The following is a 16,438-nucleotide window of genomic DNA, read 5'->3' as shown; positions in this document are numbered from 1 at the left end:
CTTTGGCTCTCCATTTCTATTTCTGCAGCAGAAATCATCCCTTGGACCTTCTATGAGCTACGGCAGTGAAGGAAGGAAGGAAGGAAGGAAGGAAGGAAGGAAGGAAGGAAGGAAGGAAGGAAGGAAGGAAGGAAGGAAGGAAGGGAGTCAGCTTCTATTGGCAAAACTGCCCAGGTGGAAGGGTTATATTCTTAAATCCCCCTCCCACCATACCATGGCTACTGAGCTAAAGAAGCAATTCTAAGCAAGTCTACTCAGTCATTCTACTTTATAAAATCAGAGTTCAGTAGCACTGGACTCTGATTTTATTGTGCTACTTCAGACCAACACGGCTACTCATTTCAATCTATTCTACTTTATGTTTACTCCAAGAAAAATGGTCCAAGGATTGCAACCTGAGTAACAGATTTTTTTTTTGCCTGACGAAGTGTACATACACACAAAACCTTGAATAAATCTTTGTTGGCCTTAAAGGTGCCATTGGACTCAAATTTTGTTGTGCTACTTCAGACCAACACAGCTACACACTTGAATAGGTTGGTTTTCTTTTAGTTTTTGATTGCAATGAAAGTTACCCATACTTTCTTGAGTGCTCAAATTGCTTTGAGAGTTTTTCAAAGGCACTGTAGCTTCCAAAACAATGGCCCAACTTTACTTGCAGTTCAGCAATCTAATCATCCTCACCCGGCCGCTTCAGTGATGTGCAGCCACCGGCTCTCCCCCAACACTGCAGTTCTCCAGCGGCACCACAAAAAATGCACATGCATCAGAATATTACAAGCTCATTTAGAACACTTTGAAAATAAAAACGATCTTTTTGTGATCATTCATGGGGAAAGCACATAATTAGCAACCCAAATACCATTTGAAATGGCGAGGAGGTTTGACCATCACTAAAAAAAAAAAGGAAAGAGCATTTGTGAGAAAGGAAGCCTCATGAACTAATGCAAGTACAAAGAAACTTTATACAACCTCATGGAGAATTGAGGCTACAGCTGGTGGCAGAATTACTTTGGGCATAATTAACTAGCAGAAACACCACCAATTTATAGTTCAAGTACCTTCAAAGCTAAGTATTACACAGTAAAGTCTAAAAGGCATGCTCCTGAAAATATATAAAAACACATGAAGCGGCTTCACACTGTGCCAGATCACTGCTCCATCAAGATCAGCATAGCTACTGTTCGGATGGGCAGCTTCTCTCCAGGATCTCGGGCAGCGGCCTTTCATATCACTTGGCCTGCCCGAGGCTATTTGGAAGCCCCCCACATTCCTGTCATTTCACTGACTGTGCAAAACAGAAATGTTCGGGAAGGCAATCCTGTAACGGGGTTAGAACTGCAGTATAATGGATCACCTCTATAAAGTTGATTCTGTATCAAACTAGACATGACAATGTCTTTGTGTCAGCTATGGGGATTTTGTCACCATTTTAAAGGCTAAAATGGGGCTGTTTAAAAATGCTGTGAGAGCCTGATTTGATAGGGCCTGCAGTACACTGATCTTGCCCCCACCCTCACTGGTGTCTTTTCAAGTGCTCTATGCAGGAGGCACAGCTGTTGTGGCATTTGAAAAGGTGTGCAGGGGAACAAGAATATCTTGTCCTGCTGCATCACAGCTTGATCAGTATTGGGCCCTTGCAGCATTTTAAAAACACTAATTCTAAGCTTTAAAATGATGGTGGCACCCCTGTGACAAACATAAGCCTACTGTCATGTCTAGCTTGGCCTAAGAGATGATATTATAGCACATTGCAATGCTGATTCTATGTATCATCCCCTCCTTTTTACTTCAGTTCAATATCTTCTACCTTTGTAACCTTGGAGAGGAAAGGGAAGGTGACTATAAGCCACTTTGAGCCCCCTTCGGGTAGGGAAAAACGGCATATAAGAACCAACTCTTCTTCTTCTTCTCTGCCAGATGGTTTGGTTGCCTTGACAGTTCCTTGCCTGCACTGCCTGGTTTGTTGTTTTGACAGTTTATTGATGAGGGGTGGATAATGGATTGCATTGTTTCCAGTTCTTTAATCTGCATTGTTTTGTTCATTAAAAATCTTTGCTAATTGTCTGAATTGTTTTTATCATATTTTTAAAGTCTCAGTGAGAAAGGCTATCAATGTAGATGACAACAAGAAGATACCATCTCATCCTTGTAGCTGGAGATGTCAGGATCTGAACCCGGAACTTTCCACATGCAAAGCAGATTATCTAACTCTGAGCCACAGCTACAACCATACCCTGGGATGGACAGAAGGGAGAACACTACAAGATTGTGTACCGATAAAGTTCCCAGATAGTATACAGCTTCTGGGGCTGATACTGAATATGGTGAAAAGAATGTCCTGCAATACCCATAATGTGACATTTTTCTGATCAGATCTGGGCATCCCATCCCTGGTGAAATTGCTGTACTTGCCAGTATGTAATTGCTGCATGTCCTTCCCCACCTGGCATAGTGCTTAGGAGTGGAGGCCTCTAATCTGGAGAACTGAATCTGATTCTCCATTCCTCCACATGCAGCCAGCTGGGTGACTTTGGGCTAGTCACAGTGCTATCAGAGCTCTCTCAGCCCCACCTACCTTACAGGGTATCTATTGTGGAGAGAGGAAGGGTAGGCGTTTATAAGCAGCTTTGGGATACCTTTGGGTAGTAAAAAGTGGGGTACAAAGAAACAGTTATTTCCCGTTCTGCCCAACTTTTCTTCTTCTTACCTCCCATCGTCTTTCCTCAACTGAATGTTGAGCAAGTTAACAAGAGTTCCTTTATGGAATCCCCCAGTTAACAATTAATTCATTCACTAAAGGTAAAGTAGCAAAAAAAAGTTAGTTATTCCTAACAGTGTGGGTTGCAGCCTTGTGCATGAAGATGCCACAAGCAAAAATTACTCCCTCTCCCTCCCTAATAAAATATTGATTTTCCCCACAAAAATTGCCAATTATAAATATGAGGATAGAGCTAGAAAAGAACAGGCTGGAGGGTTTGTGGGCACATTTATAACTGCCTCAAGTCTGTCACCTTCATTAAAGTATAAGTGCCTTGCCACGATAACTTATGGCTGATTCACATATCCCTCAAACCTTCCGCACTGGATGAGTTGTGTTTAAATGTGGGATTGAGTTCTATTGTGAAGTTTGGGGTTTGTGTAAGGCTTGCTGTTGCTAGCTGCTTATATTTTATCTGCTTAGCTATTTATGTCACACGTGAACACATTAAACTGCTTATATGGACTCAGACTCTTGGTTCATCAAGGGAAGTACTATCTACTCCGATTGGCAGTAAGGCTCACAGGAAGAAGCCATTCACATCGCCTGCTATCTGATCCTTTTAACTGGAGAGGCCAGGGATTGGTCCCTCCCCTCCTTCACTTTTCTTCCCAATAAGGACTCAAAGAAGATTATATCGTTGCCCTACTTCCACTTTCCTCTGGGCAGGGGCTGGGCAGCACAGGTTCCTGGCTCCAACCATCTCAAGAAGGTGCTGCTTTCTCCTCCTGCTCCCCAGGGAGAGGTGAGAGAGAGATGTGATATACCATTACATGTGTGGACCACTGTCTGTGGGACAGTACTTCCTGTACATCATGTACTTCCTGCCCTTCCTGCTGTGGGGAGCAAAAAGGGACAAAGGGAGTACCAGCAGCAACACTCCTGCTTAGCCAAGAAATGTACTTAATACCCTTAGACCAAAGCCTACCCCTAAACTCACTGGATTTTTGTGGGTATAAAATGAAGGCACAAATAACGGACATCACCTTGAGCAACCTTGAGGGAGTAGAGGATACATAATGTGATAAGACTATACTGCCTGAGTAACCAAGTGTTTGTGCTGTCTAAGCCTCTCCTCTGTTTGCATTTATTGATGTCCTACTTCCCCCCCCCCCATAGTTGGGACTCAAAGCAGTTTATAATGTTATTCTTTCCTCCTCATTTGCCTCATAACAGTGCTGTGAGGTAGGCCAGGCTAAGGGTTCAAGGTTACCCAGTGAGCTTCCATGGTAGAAGTGGGGATTCAAACCCATGTTTCCTGGGGTTCTAGTCCACTAATCCATCTACTACACCACACTGGCAGGCCTGATTTAAGGATTAATGTGGCCCACAACACCACAGCCAGTTTAAGGATTTGCAGGGCCCTAGCAGAGCACAATTGCCACTGTTCCTTGTGCTGCACAAGTAACTGCAGGGCCCCCTCCCAGGGACTGCTGGAACTTTGGAAACAATGACAGCTTCACTATGCTGAAAACGTTTCTGAAGCCTTGGTGGGAGGTGCAAATGTAACACCCCAATACCTAAGGGTACCTTCATACTTTCACCACTGGTGGTCTGCATGCATGCTCAATGAGCGATGAAGAAGAAGAAGAGCTGGTTCTTATATGCTGCTTCTCTTTACTCAAGGAGGCTCAAAGCAGCTTACAGTCGCCTTCCCATTCTTCTCCCCACAACAGACACCCTGTGGGGTGGGTGAGGCTGAGAGAGCCCTGATATCACTGCTTGGTCAGAACAGTTTTTATCAGTGCTGTGGTGAGCCCAAGGTCACCCAGCTGGTTGCATGTGGGGGAGTGCAGAATCGAATCCAGCATGCCATATTAGAAGTCTGCACTCCTAACCACTACACCAAGCTGGCTCTCAGTTACTAACAGAAAATGTGTATCTCCTGCACAAGTATGAAGACCCCATGGCAAATCACAGTATGAAGGTCCCCTCAAACCATATAGTATTTCGAGGGCCCTGGAACCGTGAAGTCTGTAACACATGTTATATGTGCTATTAGGATAAACCATCTCTGCACACTGGCTCTCACACTGACTTCCTGTGGAAAGTCAGAAGTCCTCAGTTTGGCTCTTAGGTCCCAATGGCCCTCTGCCAATGCTCCGAGAAGCACAAATACCAGTCATGAAGGCAGCAACCCCCCCCCCCGCCCATTCCAGCAAAAGATCTACAGAAGCATATTGCTTATGGTGATGCAAGAAGCACAAATGGGGATCTTACCTGCCCCCACCACCACCCAAGTCTCTGGCACAGAAACAAGCAGTGGCAAGGCCAGCTCCCCCCCCCTTCCCTATCTGGCAGTTGTTAGGACACCCAGAGGGGCAGCAAACATACTGAAATTAAGACACTAAAAAAACAAAAAACAAAGGCAAACATTCATATGAGGGGTTGCAATTCACTTATGTTTTAAAATGTAGTTATATATACCACATTCCCAGTTACCAAGTGACAAAACAGTTAACAGCGTTCAGTCCAACGTATGCTTCCAATTCCCTCAGTCTTGTTTAATTTTGTAATATGGCCTGTACAGCATCGAATGTTAAGGCATCTCCTGAGCGCATTTAGGCTGCAATCCAATACCCACTTACCTGAGTGTAAGCTCCATTAACCACAATTACATTTCCTTCCAACTGAACTTGCATAAGATCAAGATGCATGATACCTGGATTGTGTTGGAAACCATCTTCTTCGTTTAATAATTAGATCATTCAACAATTCACATTTAACAATTAATTTATCATGAATTTTTAAAGGTAACTACTTCATTGTAGTGAGAGCTATGCATAGTTCCAAGGTATCTAAGTAACCTACCTGTGATGAAGGCTGAGAGCATAGATGCCTTTTAAAGCACAGGAAGGTCGAGATGTGACTGTAAAAGTCAACCTTGTTCTCGGCCAAGAATAGATACAACCACATTCAAAACTGCCATTCAGCTCTGCACACAATGGAAGCTTGATACTCCAACAGTTAAGTTTGTGCACCAACAGCAAGAGAAAGGCCCAAAAGCACTACGGGAGCAATTCCTTACTCAGCAAACAAGGCCTATTTTATTCAGTTGAGCTGACTCCCACAAAAGTGTTCTTTTGGATGGCAGCCTGGCCTAGGAGAAACTCATTTTCGAATCCTTGCTCAGGTGAGAAGCTCACTGGGGGGCAATGGGCCTCCTCAGCCTAGCCTGTCTCACAGGGGTGCTCACAAGAAAGTAGCGTGTGCAGGGCCTTGTGAAACTGAGCCAGGGGACAGAGCTGTGCCTTTTTAAAAGATGGAGCGCTTCTGGATATATGCAGAGTGCCAGCTTACCCTCAGTCTTGAGTAAGCCTTGGCAGGTCTCTGCTTCTGCGACTGGCACAAGAGCTTCTAGGTGCAAGAGGATGCTTCCGGGAAAGTTTGAGCCACAGTCCCTCCCTCTCTTTCTGCTGCACAGCCACTGCCCCTCCCCACCCATGTCCATCCTCCCCAAGAGCCCTCTGCCCCAGTGACTGAAGAAATGTTGATTGTAAATATTTGTTTTGGAAATATGGAGCTCTTTCGATCTCACGTAAGATTCAACCTTTGCCGCCTTCAATGGATGCCAGAGAAATTCTGTCAGCCTGTAATACATTTCTGTGAACCTCATGCAAGTGAGGCACCCAGCCAGTGAGGAAGCAAGGCCATTTGGTGCATTTCCACAGCCTCTGCTGAGGTGCATAAGAGCTGGACACTCATGGCATCTTGTGAGCAAATGCTCGGCTCTTTGCAGAATTGGACCCTTGCCCTATTGATATCTGAATTATTGCTATGCCCTTTCAATTTGCTGCCTAAGGGTTTCAGGGGATAATGACCCTCATTCAAGCTATATTTTCATTTACAGTGGACGGAGACTCCAGTGAGCGGAAATGAACTCTTTGCTCTGCAAAAGGAGTAGGCAGCTGCAGCAAGAGAAGCCAGCTGCAAAAGCTCCCAGAATCTCAGTCCTGGCAACAGGGTCTCAGCTAATAATGTCGAGACATGCCTTTTGCCTGGCTTGATCATTGTCTTCTTTTGCTTATTTGGGTCATAGAGGTCTGCTGTATGAGCAACTGGATGGAAGGCAAGCACTGAGTGCATGAGGAAAGAGAAGCAGAGAGTGCACTAGGCATGAAAGAGTTTAGTATCGAATATGGCTTCCTGAAAATTCAGTAGTAATTTGCCTGGGTGAATGAGCCATGACAAATCAAACAAGGCCAGAACATTCACCACCCCCAAATCACCTCAAACATTCAGCTGTTCATACATACCCTAACACCCCCCCACGCCCCCGGTTATTTTGTCCTCACATTCCTTTGGAAGCCCCCACAATCTCTCCCCTTTTCCTACTTCTTCCTCACAAACCAGCCAGCCTGCATGTATTTGCTCAGCATTTCCTTCTTCCCTCCCCCAGCAGCCTGTCCTCAGGAGCTCTGGTTCGGGTACCCTGTGGCTGCTGTTGGGCCAGTCCCAGTTGCCCAGTGGCCATGACCAAGCTGAATTTGTGGGTGTCGAGTCTCCAGTAAGTCACTCTTCAACAGGGGAGAGACAGGACCTTTTCCAGGATGTTTTTGACCTCCACATTCACTCTTCAGCCCTCCAGGGTTGACTCTTATTCAGCAAGATTGTCAAAGTTGCCCCGCTACCTCCCAAATGGTCACTGAGAGCTTTGTGGGCATCCTGCCTTAAAGAGCGAGGCATTTGTTACCTTGGGGAGTTTTAATCAGCCAATTATTTTATTTTATTTGTACATTTCAGATTTTTCTGCAAATCTGGACTCTCTAATTTCTGTGGATGGCTTGCAGGTCTCCCCAGAGGCATCTTATTGAATTGGCCCTTCTTACAGCAAGGACAAACTGAGGCTGATCATCCTATGTAGAAAGGTTTCCCTCTTTTTAGCCTAGCCGGTACATTCAATATTTCCTAAATCCACGTCTGAGCAGCATTGTTCCTCGTAAACCAGGGCAGACAAGCACAGAAGGCAAAGCTCTCTTTCCCAGCAGAGACAAATAATGTTTAAATAGAGAAAAAGCTCATGTTTGCTTAGAGAGAGGGGCTGCCATCCTTTGAGACTAAAGCAGGGCTCTCTGTGAGCTTGTTGTTACAAGCAGATTGTGAGAAGCTGCAGGAAGGAAAACAGCTGCAGTTGGTGTACTTTGTAAGCAAAAACAGGAGCTCCCTCTTGCCTCTGTTTGGTGAAAAAGGAGCAACTGGATGCAATAGATGGTCAAGCATAAAGGGAGAGGACAGCCAGTGCGATGGCATTTCAGAGAAGCTAGGTCTAGTCTCTGCCTCAATTGAAAGGGGGTGGGGAGAAGAAACAGGTGAGCCTGTGCTGGCTACTGCTCCTTCCCCTTCTCTTTACCATCACTCCAGGAAGAGGGAATTAAATGGACAGGGGAGATGAGAAGGCTGAGCAATAGCTACCAACACTTGCCCATCATCTCTTTCTGAGCCAGAAAGGGGGCAAGATTGCTACTCACACCTTGCTTTCCATGAAGTGAATCAATGGCAAGGAGGACTGTGGCACTATGTGGGAGAGGGACCACTTCTTGTGCGACCCCCCCCCCACTGCTCAAGGCAGAGGCATATACTGTCCCAGTGGAGCACAAGTCCCAATATTTCTCTCTAGCATTCTGTGCAAATCACATATGTGTCTAAGAACGATTCCCAGGATTCTCAGCAACACCCACAGGCTCCTTGGCAGATGTCAAGGCAGAAAAAGTGCCCTGCAGCAAGGAGGATCGAAAAACACCCGCTTAGAGGAATACATCAACCAGTGTTTGTTAATGCCAAGGACAGTATCGTTCGATCTGCATAACCTGGAGAAGGGGATGCAGGGGGAGGGGATTTAACTTCTGTCTATTCACTCCTTGCCTGGGAGAATCAAGTCAGAGCAAGTGGCAGGATCCTGAGAGGGAGGCACAGCGCTGCTGCAGCCCAGGGAAACTAACATTTGGGTATCTAAAAAAACAGCTTTTTAAAAGGATCAGACTTCCAGGTTTCAAAGGAGAAATCCATGCCCACAACACGGTGGTATGGACTGAGCATTGATCAATTCCCCACAACTGAGCTTAATACTAATTAATGAATTTCTGGAAATATGACCATTGGACACAAATGCAACTGCCTTCTCAGCAAATGTGCCTGGGTTCAGGTTCGTTATCCCTGAACACAGCTGCCCATAGCCACAGTGATGGAGAACTGGACGAAGACTGGTTTTTCTGCCCACATCATCACTGAAGAAGAAGAGTTGGTTCTTATATGCTGCTTCTCTCTACCCAAAGGAGTCTCAAAGTGGCTTTCCTTTCCTCTCCCCACAACAAACACTTTGTGAGGTGGGTGAGGCTGAGAAAGCCCTGATATCACTGCTTGGTCTGAACAGCTTTATCAGTGCTGTGGTGAGCCCAAGGTCACCCAGCGGGCTGCATGTGTGGAAGTGTAGAATCAAACCTGGCTCACCAGATTAGAAGTCCACACTCCTAACCACTACACCAAGATTTTGTACTGGGAGACAGTGTTCTCTGAGGCACTACCCAGAGAATGCCACAATGTACAGAGAATCCCTGGTAGTTGGTTCAACTGTGCTTGACTGTCCTGTCCCACTGGAGTGACATATAGGTCAATGTGCATGCAGACAGATGGCCAGATGTTTGTGCATGCCTCTCGGCTCACTGCACTTGAATGGTTAACTTGCAGTTGCTTAGAAAACACCTCTGCAGATATATCCCGTGTCCCAAAAGGAAGCTAGAAATCATATATGTTTGCAAAGGACAAGAGCACAAGGTCATAAGGCTGCAGCTTCTAGGATTCTAGTGTAGCTGCGGACTTGGAAAGCAGATACAAAGTGACCTTCAGGATTCACTCCTATCCCCAGCTATCAGAAGATTTTAAGGCAGGCTGGGGGGGGGGGGGCACCCAGTATTCTATCATTCTCTTTATTTGAAAAGTCTCCATCACCTTCCACCCAAATAGGGTGTCCCCCGAAGACAGCAACCATCAATATATTTCAACATTGTTCAGTATAATAATTATAATAAAGGGTATGTAAACTAAGTAAACAATTCAGTAAAACATAGAAACATGCAAACGCATCCACAATCTGAGTAGGACGAGAACTAATAACAGTTAATGGAGGAATGCCAAAAAAAAAAGAGACAAAAATTCCTAACTGTGATAGAGGGGGAGGGAGTGCCACCATTTTGGCACCACAACAGAAAAGGCCATTCTTGGAATATCATCTCCTAGCCTAAGATGGCAGAGGCACCAGAAGCACAGCCTCTGAAGAAAAGCAGGATTTTTGTACTCCAGTTTTTGTTCGCCAAAGGAGTATCAAAGAGGCTTATCAATACCTCCCTTTCCTCTCCCCACAACAATTGTGGGCCTGGGTACCAATTGGGGGGGGGCAATGTAGATGGAAGAAGACTGGATTAATATGGCCCCTACAGTCCACCACAGTCCACATTCCAAAAGCAGCACTCTATGCCAACCATAGTTTCTGAAAGGCAGCCCAGTGTAAAGCACAGTGGCAAGAGCCTGCCCAACCCCAGCTGGAGAAAGGCACTGCCAGCCATCACTGCCACCAGTTTATCCCACATCCCACATGTGGGGGAGGAGCAGGAAATGAAACTCGGCTCACCAGATTAGAAGTCGGTGCTCCTAACCACTACACCAAGCTGGCTCTTAGTTTGTTCTCCTGGATCCAGACCAGGCGACTCCCGGAGGGGGGGGGGGTATTCACTGTTTCCTGGATCCAGTCCAGCAGCCCCTACCCTGGCAGATTTAAGCAGCCAGGAAGGACAAGCATAATACAAGCTGGTGGTAGGTCTCAAACTTTGAATCCCCTCCTCAGTCTAGACGAGATTAAAGGTATCTCATACAACTGGACAGATCAGCACTCTGGGACCATTAGTGGCAGAAGGCTTGTGTCTGCCATTTATAATTTTATTAGCTCTGCTGGCAAAGAAATCTGCAACACAAACCAGAATTTGGAATTACAGAACCCCAGCAACACATTGCAGCAGAGAAAGAAGCTTGGCTCTTACTAAAATTGAAGATAAAATTTCAGGGTGAGAGTGCCTCCATCCAAATCTGTTTACTCCTGACACCACAATAAAGCACTGCAGGGAGCCAATTGTAATGGAGCAGGAGAGACAAACAAGCAAGGGCCTGGCAGGGCAGAACACTGCAATGCTCCAGTTCCAGCCAGGACAACACTAATCACCGGATTACTATCAAACAGATCCTCTGAGCCACCATGGGAAGCACAGTGGCTTAATGCATGGGGTCTACCACTATGTGCCATGATGTTACCTAAAATAGACTTGTCTCCTGAACACATGGAGAATTAGCAATTCTAGGAGACTTGCTGAGCAGGAGAGGTAATGTGCAAGATTATTCTATCTATGTATTCAGATCCTAGCCAGGAATATCAGGCAGAAGCAAATTTAGAGACTAATAAAAAAGGATTTTTACTGAAAACAAAACAAAACATCCTAACACATGTTCACACAATTTAAACAAAACAAGCATACAAGAAGAAAGGAGTTGAGATAATGCAAAAGAAGATTACATTTTGGCTCAGAAAAAGTTTAACATCTACCTTCTGTGAGATGGAGAAGACCAATAAGGAAGAAAGAAGCAGCCAGATGAACCAGCGTGCAAGGTTGTGTGTGTGTGTTGTAAATACAGGGACATCACACACACAACTGGGTCCAGTGTGGTGTTTAAATGTATCCTGGAGCCAGTATGAAACAAAGAGCAGCTAATGGCTTCAGCAAGTCTGTGACAAAGAAACCTTGACTGAGTTAAAGACAAAACTTTGCAGTGAGGTAATTCAGAAAGGCTGTTCTCAGGCAACCACAGCATTAGCATTTGTTCTGGTATAGCAGAGCCATTTTGTTTAAAATGGGCTTAACAATCTGGCGCACATGGATGGGGAAACAACTGGCAGGTGATTTAACTGGGGATGCAATTAGGAAAAGATCATACACTGGTGTGGGGAAGATAGCTCAAGGCTAGTATGGACATTTTCAAACTACCTGAGACCATTGTGCTAAGGTGACCAGATTTTAACATTGGTAAAGGGGGACACCATTGACCGGGGGGGGGGGGGTTCTTGATTAAAATTTGGTCTATATGGAGCAACACAAATTTTCATAGAACGCAAAAATAGTATCGTAATATATATATTTTAATTTCAACATAAGTACAATTTGCCAGGTGTCCCTCCAAAAGTGGAACTATCTGGTCACCTTAGATTGTGCCATTGTCTGAAGCGTTCCCAGGTGAAAGAGAGACTGCTTGATCAAGCACCCTGCACAACTAATTACATGACTCTGTGATAGTCAGAATTTTTCTGCTTGAGGTTGACATGTCATGAGAGCAAGTATGGCCTGTCTCTGGCATGCAAACATGCTTGCACAAACTCCCCCCCCCCTTGTGCATAGGGAGGGGCCTGGAGTCCTAACAATTAAGTGTCTACCTGTATAAAAAGTGGAATAATGAAACTGAGGCTGGGAAGCAGAGGACTAGGTTTCACTACATAGTTTATTTCTTAAACTGTATCCCATATACACAGCTCAATGAGATTATGAGAACTGCTCATAACATGTTAAAGACAATGAAAAATAAATAGTGCTAAGTAACTAAAACAATAAAGTAACCTTGTTTGTAAAAGAAACCCCTTGGAAAAATCGGTTTCTTTCTGCCTTTAGCAGTCCAAAGATAAACAATGTAAATAATATCAACTTACCTGACAATTAGCATTTCATTATGTCATCCAGAAACAGTGGCAAAGCATCTTCAAAAGCAACCCTACCTTCAGAAGGCTGCTGCTATCCAACCCAGGTGAGTGCCCTGTGGCTTAATCCTGCCTCTCCCCAGAAGGGTTACAGCTGATTAGTTGAAACTGGTTAAAGAGGCAGAGATTTGCGCCTCCATATGTGAAACTGCTTTCTTTAAGTAGAAGCATGACTATAGCCTAAAAAGGCAGACACTTAATCCTGGGTCAGTGTTATCTGGACTGCTTCCATTTATTAGTCCTCATCTAGTTCTTTGCCAACTCCACGTACCGGTTCTGAATGTCTACTGTCTTACCTGACCAAGGTAAAAATGAGAAACCTAGTTGAGTGCACTCTCCCATCAGTTTCATGCAGGTGTAGAAAAGCATGGAAGACACAGGATCATTGCTTGAGGAATCCCATAGCATGAACACTATGAGCTTAAACAAAAGTCCTTCAGCATCACTTCTTAAACTGATCAGCCAGAAAAGAGCAGACCCACCAGGGTGCAGAACCCCCAACCTCAGTCTCAGTCATTTGGTCCAGAAGGATACCATGTCTGATGCTATCAAAAGCTGTGTGGATCGACAGGATAACACTTAGCCTCTCTCCTTGTATAAATCATCCATCAAGGCCAGCGTGGTATAGTGGTTAAGAGTGGCGACTTCTAATCTGGCGAGCCAGGTTTGGGCTTGTCCCAGCCCTGATAGCACTGTTCTGACAGAGATCTCTCAGTAGTTCTGTCAGAGATCTCTCAGCCCCAACACCTCACTGGGTGTCTGTTGTGGGGAGAGAAAAGGAAGGAGATTGTAAGCTGCTTTGTAAGTATGAGATAAGCAAGGAGGTCTAAGATCAGTGGCAGAAATCTTGTTCTACTAAAGTCAGCTGGAAATTCAGCACTCTTTCCATTGGTTTCCAACTTCACAAAAACAATAATAAAATATTCAGGATGTACTTGTATTGGGGTTTGTAAGTATCATCCCTTCAGTCATGAAGTGGTTAAGCTGCAGTTTCTGTAGGCTAATAGCAAGTTTCACATAGAACCAATTAGGTGTAGATTCTTCCCACCAAAAAAGGGAGATTTTATTCTTAATGAGGTGTCCTTAAGATTATTCAATCATTGATTAGCCACTATAGTTCAGACCATTCTGCAAGTACATAAGGTCTAGAGTTTGGGGAGATGGACTTCCATTCCTTCCTTCTTAGAGTCAGAAAGAACAAAGAAACAAAATGTAGCTCAGAACTAAAGTGATGAGTTAGAGTCCAGGGGTAGTCAAACTGCAGCCCTCCAGATGTCCATGGACTACAATTCCCATGAGCCCCTGCCAGTGTTCGTGGGCATCTGGAGGGCTGCAGTTTGACTACCCCTGAGTTAGACTATTGTTTTCTTTCCATGTTATCCTTTCCCTAATTTTGAAGGGAAATTTTCTGTGCCACCTTATCCCACTGTGCTTCATTAACTCTGCTAAATATTCAACAACTTGTTTAGGGAAACTGAGGCAGGATTGCTGGTAACGTAGTATAAATCTGGTTCCAGGTCTCCAACGAGAGGATCACGCACCCATCAGTCCAACTCACAACTCGTTTGCCTGTTACAACGAGGGAGCCAGCAGTTCAGTGAGCCATTTGGATGTGTCCAAAGGAATCTGTGTTCATTTTGGATGATTATACTGTCTTCTTGCATGTGTTGGAACACATAGTGCCAGTTGTCAATCTCCATGCAAACTGCTTGCCATGCCTGTAACCTGTAAAAAAAATCCAAAAAACTGGAACACCCTTGAAGCATTTTTACATTAGGTAATATTCCTGGTATCATGGTGTAATAGCATTCATTCACTCAATTTTTAAAAATATATATGAATATTTGTCTACCCCAGTTGGGCATTATTATATTAGGACATTCTTGTAGGTGGCTTTTTTAGCGACTGATCAAGGCCACCTTGTTTGTCTTTCTGTATATCAACTGTGTCTAGATTGAAGCATCATTCCTGAGATCTAATTTGAAGGGGAAAGGCCTGTCCTTGTATTGTGTTTTCAACCTCATCCATTCAATTTTTTCTTCCAATTCATACTTCCCCAGCAGTGAAGTGATTCGTTTTCTGTGTTTGTGAGCCGCTGTCCAAGTTATTTCCTGGTGGAAGTAGCTCTTTTTGAGCAGACAAGTGCTGTTAAATCATGACATCAGGAGTATTGCCTAGCAGTAGAACAAGCAGGACAAAGCTTGAGGCCAATGGGAACCTTAAGACCAACAAAGTTTCATGCAAGGCATAAGAGCTTTCATATGCAAGCACCCTTCTTCGGATTCCTGAAGTATGCATGCATACAAAAACTTGTACCTTGAATAAAACTTTGTAGGTCTTAAAGGTCTCTCTGAAAACTTCATTCTGCTGCTTCAAACCAACATGACTACACACCTGAATCTAGTAGAAATAGCATAGTGATAGAATAGTAACAATTTCTCCTTTAAAATTTGGCACAGGTGGCAAACAATTGAATGGTTCACAGCTGCAAGAACTGAGGGGCAACAACTTGAGCTTACTGATGAAGCAGGTACTGCATAAAGCTCAAAGCTGCTCAAGCAAGAACTTTGGGACTCCTTGATGGCTGCTCTCAAACAGGCACTTGCCTTGCATTTGTTCTGGGGAGTTCATGCCAATATGTTAGCCTGGTGATCACATTCTGGTTGAAGTTCACAACCTACATAGTTACAAGTCAGAGAATCTTCGAAAAGGAAGCCATATTGATTGGAGCTGAGGAGAAATGCGTGAGGGAAGAAATTTTTCTGCCCTTAAGCCAGCTTCTCAACCTTTTTTTTTACCATTGAGAAACCCCTGAAACATTCTTCAGGCAACCCCAGAAGTGGCATGATCATGCAGAATACGCTTGGGAAGCATGGCTGTGTACAGGCCCAACAGGGGCGCCTCCCCTTCCCACCACCTCCAGGCCCGTCATTGGCCATCGTTGGCCATTATTGAGGGAGAGGGGTGATTGACATGACCGTATCCCTTGGACGTAGTAAGATCGGGGCGCTTGCTCCCAATGAGAAAAAGAGCTCTCGACTGCTAGTTGGACAGGGGGTGAGGGGCAGGGATGAGAACTCTTATATTTCCATCTTGCTGTGTTTATGGTTAATGTTAAGGTTATTAAGTGATTTTAGGGATCTACTGGTTTTACTGTATTGTGAATCGCCGCGAGTTCAAATGGAGAGCGGTGGTATACAAATTTGAAAATAAAATAAATGTTTAACAAATTAAAAATTATATATTTAAAATTAACTTCCACCCATCCAGGAAACCCTTCAGGAGACCCTAGTTGAGAAAGCCTGACTTAAGCATTTCTCCCCTGCTTTAATCATGTTGACACCATTTGGGCTTTTATCTCTGCATCCTAACTCCTTCTCCTAACTCCTTCCCCTTCCACCTTCAGACTGGAACATAAGGATTCAGGGATCTCCACTCCTACCTGCACGTGGCAAAAGTAGCTTTGACTCTCAAACACTTATGCCCTCCAAAACCTTCTTGTCTCTAAGGAGCTACTGAAATCAGGCCCTTTTAACAATGCATATGTAGCAGCCACTGCTGCACATCCTTGCCCCCATTTCTTTGCAGATCCCATCACTCTCTCCTCATCTACCTATTGAAGAAGACTGCCGAGATAAGCAGGGGAGTGTGTGCAATTGAAACACCAACAATAAGAGGGCTGCAGGAGCAACAGCAGCAACCTTTCTTCCTTGAAACACATTATAAAAGGTGAGGTATGATCTTCGGGTGGCAGCCTGACACCACAGCGTTGAGGAAAGCACAAACAGCTTTCTCATTGGCCATGCAGGGTCAGAGAACAATGCTGTCACTGCAGTACACACACCCACAGCAATCGACACAGGTATGGCTGAGCCAACATCTCAAGGCTA

At 44.7% G+C, this 16,438-nt stretch overlaps 1 long non-coding RNA gene across 3 annotated transcripts in view; it reads right to left on the bottom strand.

The window, feature by feature from the left end:
* LOC143836011 (uncharacterized) overlaps positions 1-13,070 on the bottom strand; it is a 177,806-nt gene extending 164,736 nt beyond the window's left edge. For 2 of the 3 annotated variants that reach the window (XR_013230451.1, XR_013230450.1), the window contains exon 1: positions 12,501-13,070. This is a non-coding gene — a long non-coding RNA (uncharacterized LOC143836011). The remainder of the gene's footprint in view (positions 1-12,500) is intronic. The other variant, XR_013230452.1, reaches the window with a different exon arrangement.
* Between the last annotated feature and the right edge of the window lie 3,368 nt (positions 13,071-16,438).

Source organism: Paroedura picta, chromosome 4, assembly GCF_049243985.1.
Source record: "Paroedura picta isolate Pp20150507F chromosome 4, Ppicta_v3.0, whole genome shotgun sequence".
In the NCBI taxonomy this organism is placed as follows: Eukaryota; Metazoa; Chordata; class Lepidosauria; order Squamata; family Gekkonidae; genus Paroedura; species Paroedura picta.
Note: the sequence above shows the minus strand (reverse complement) of the source record. Positions and strands in the feature narration are given on the sequence as shown.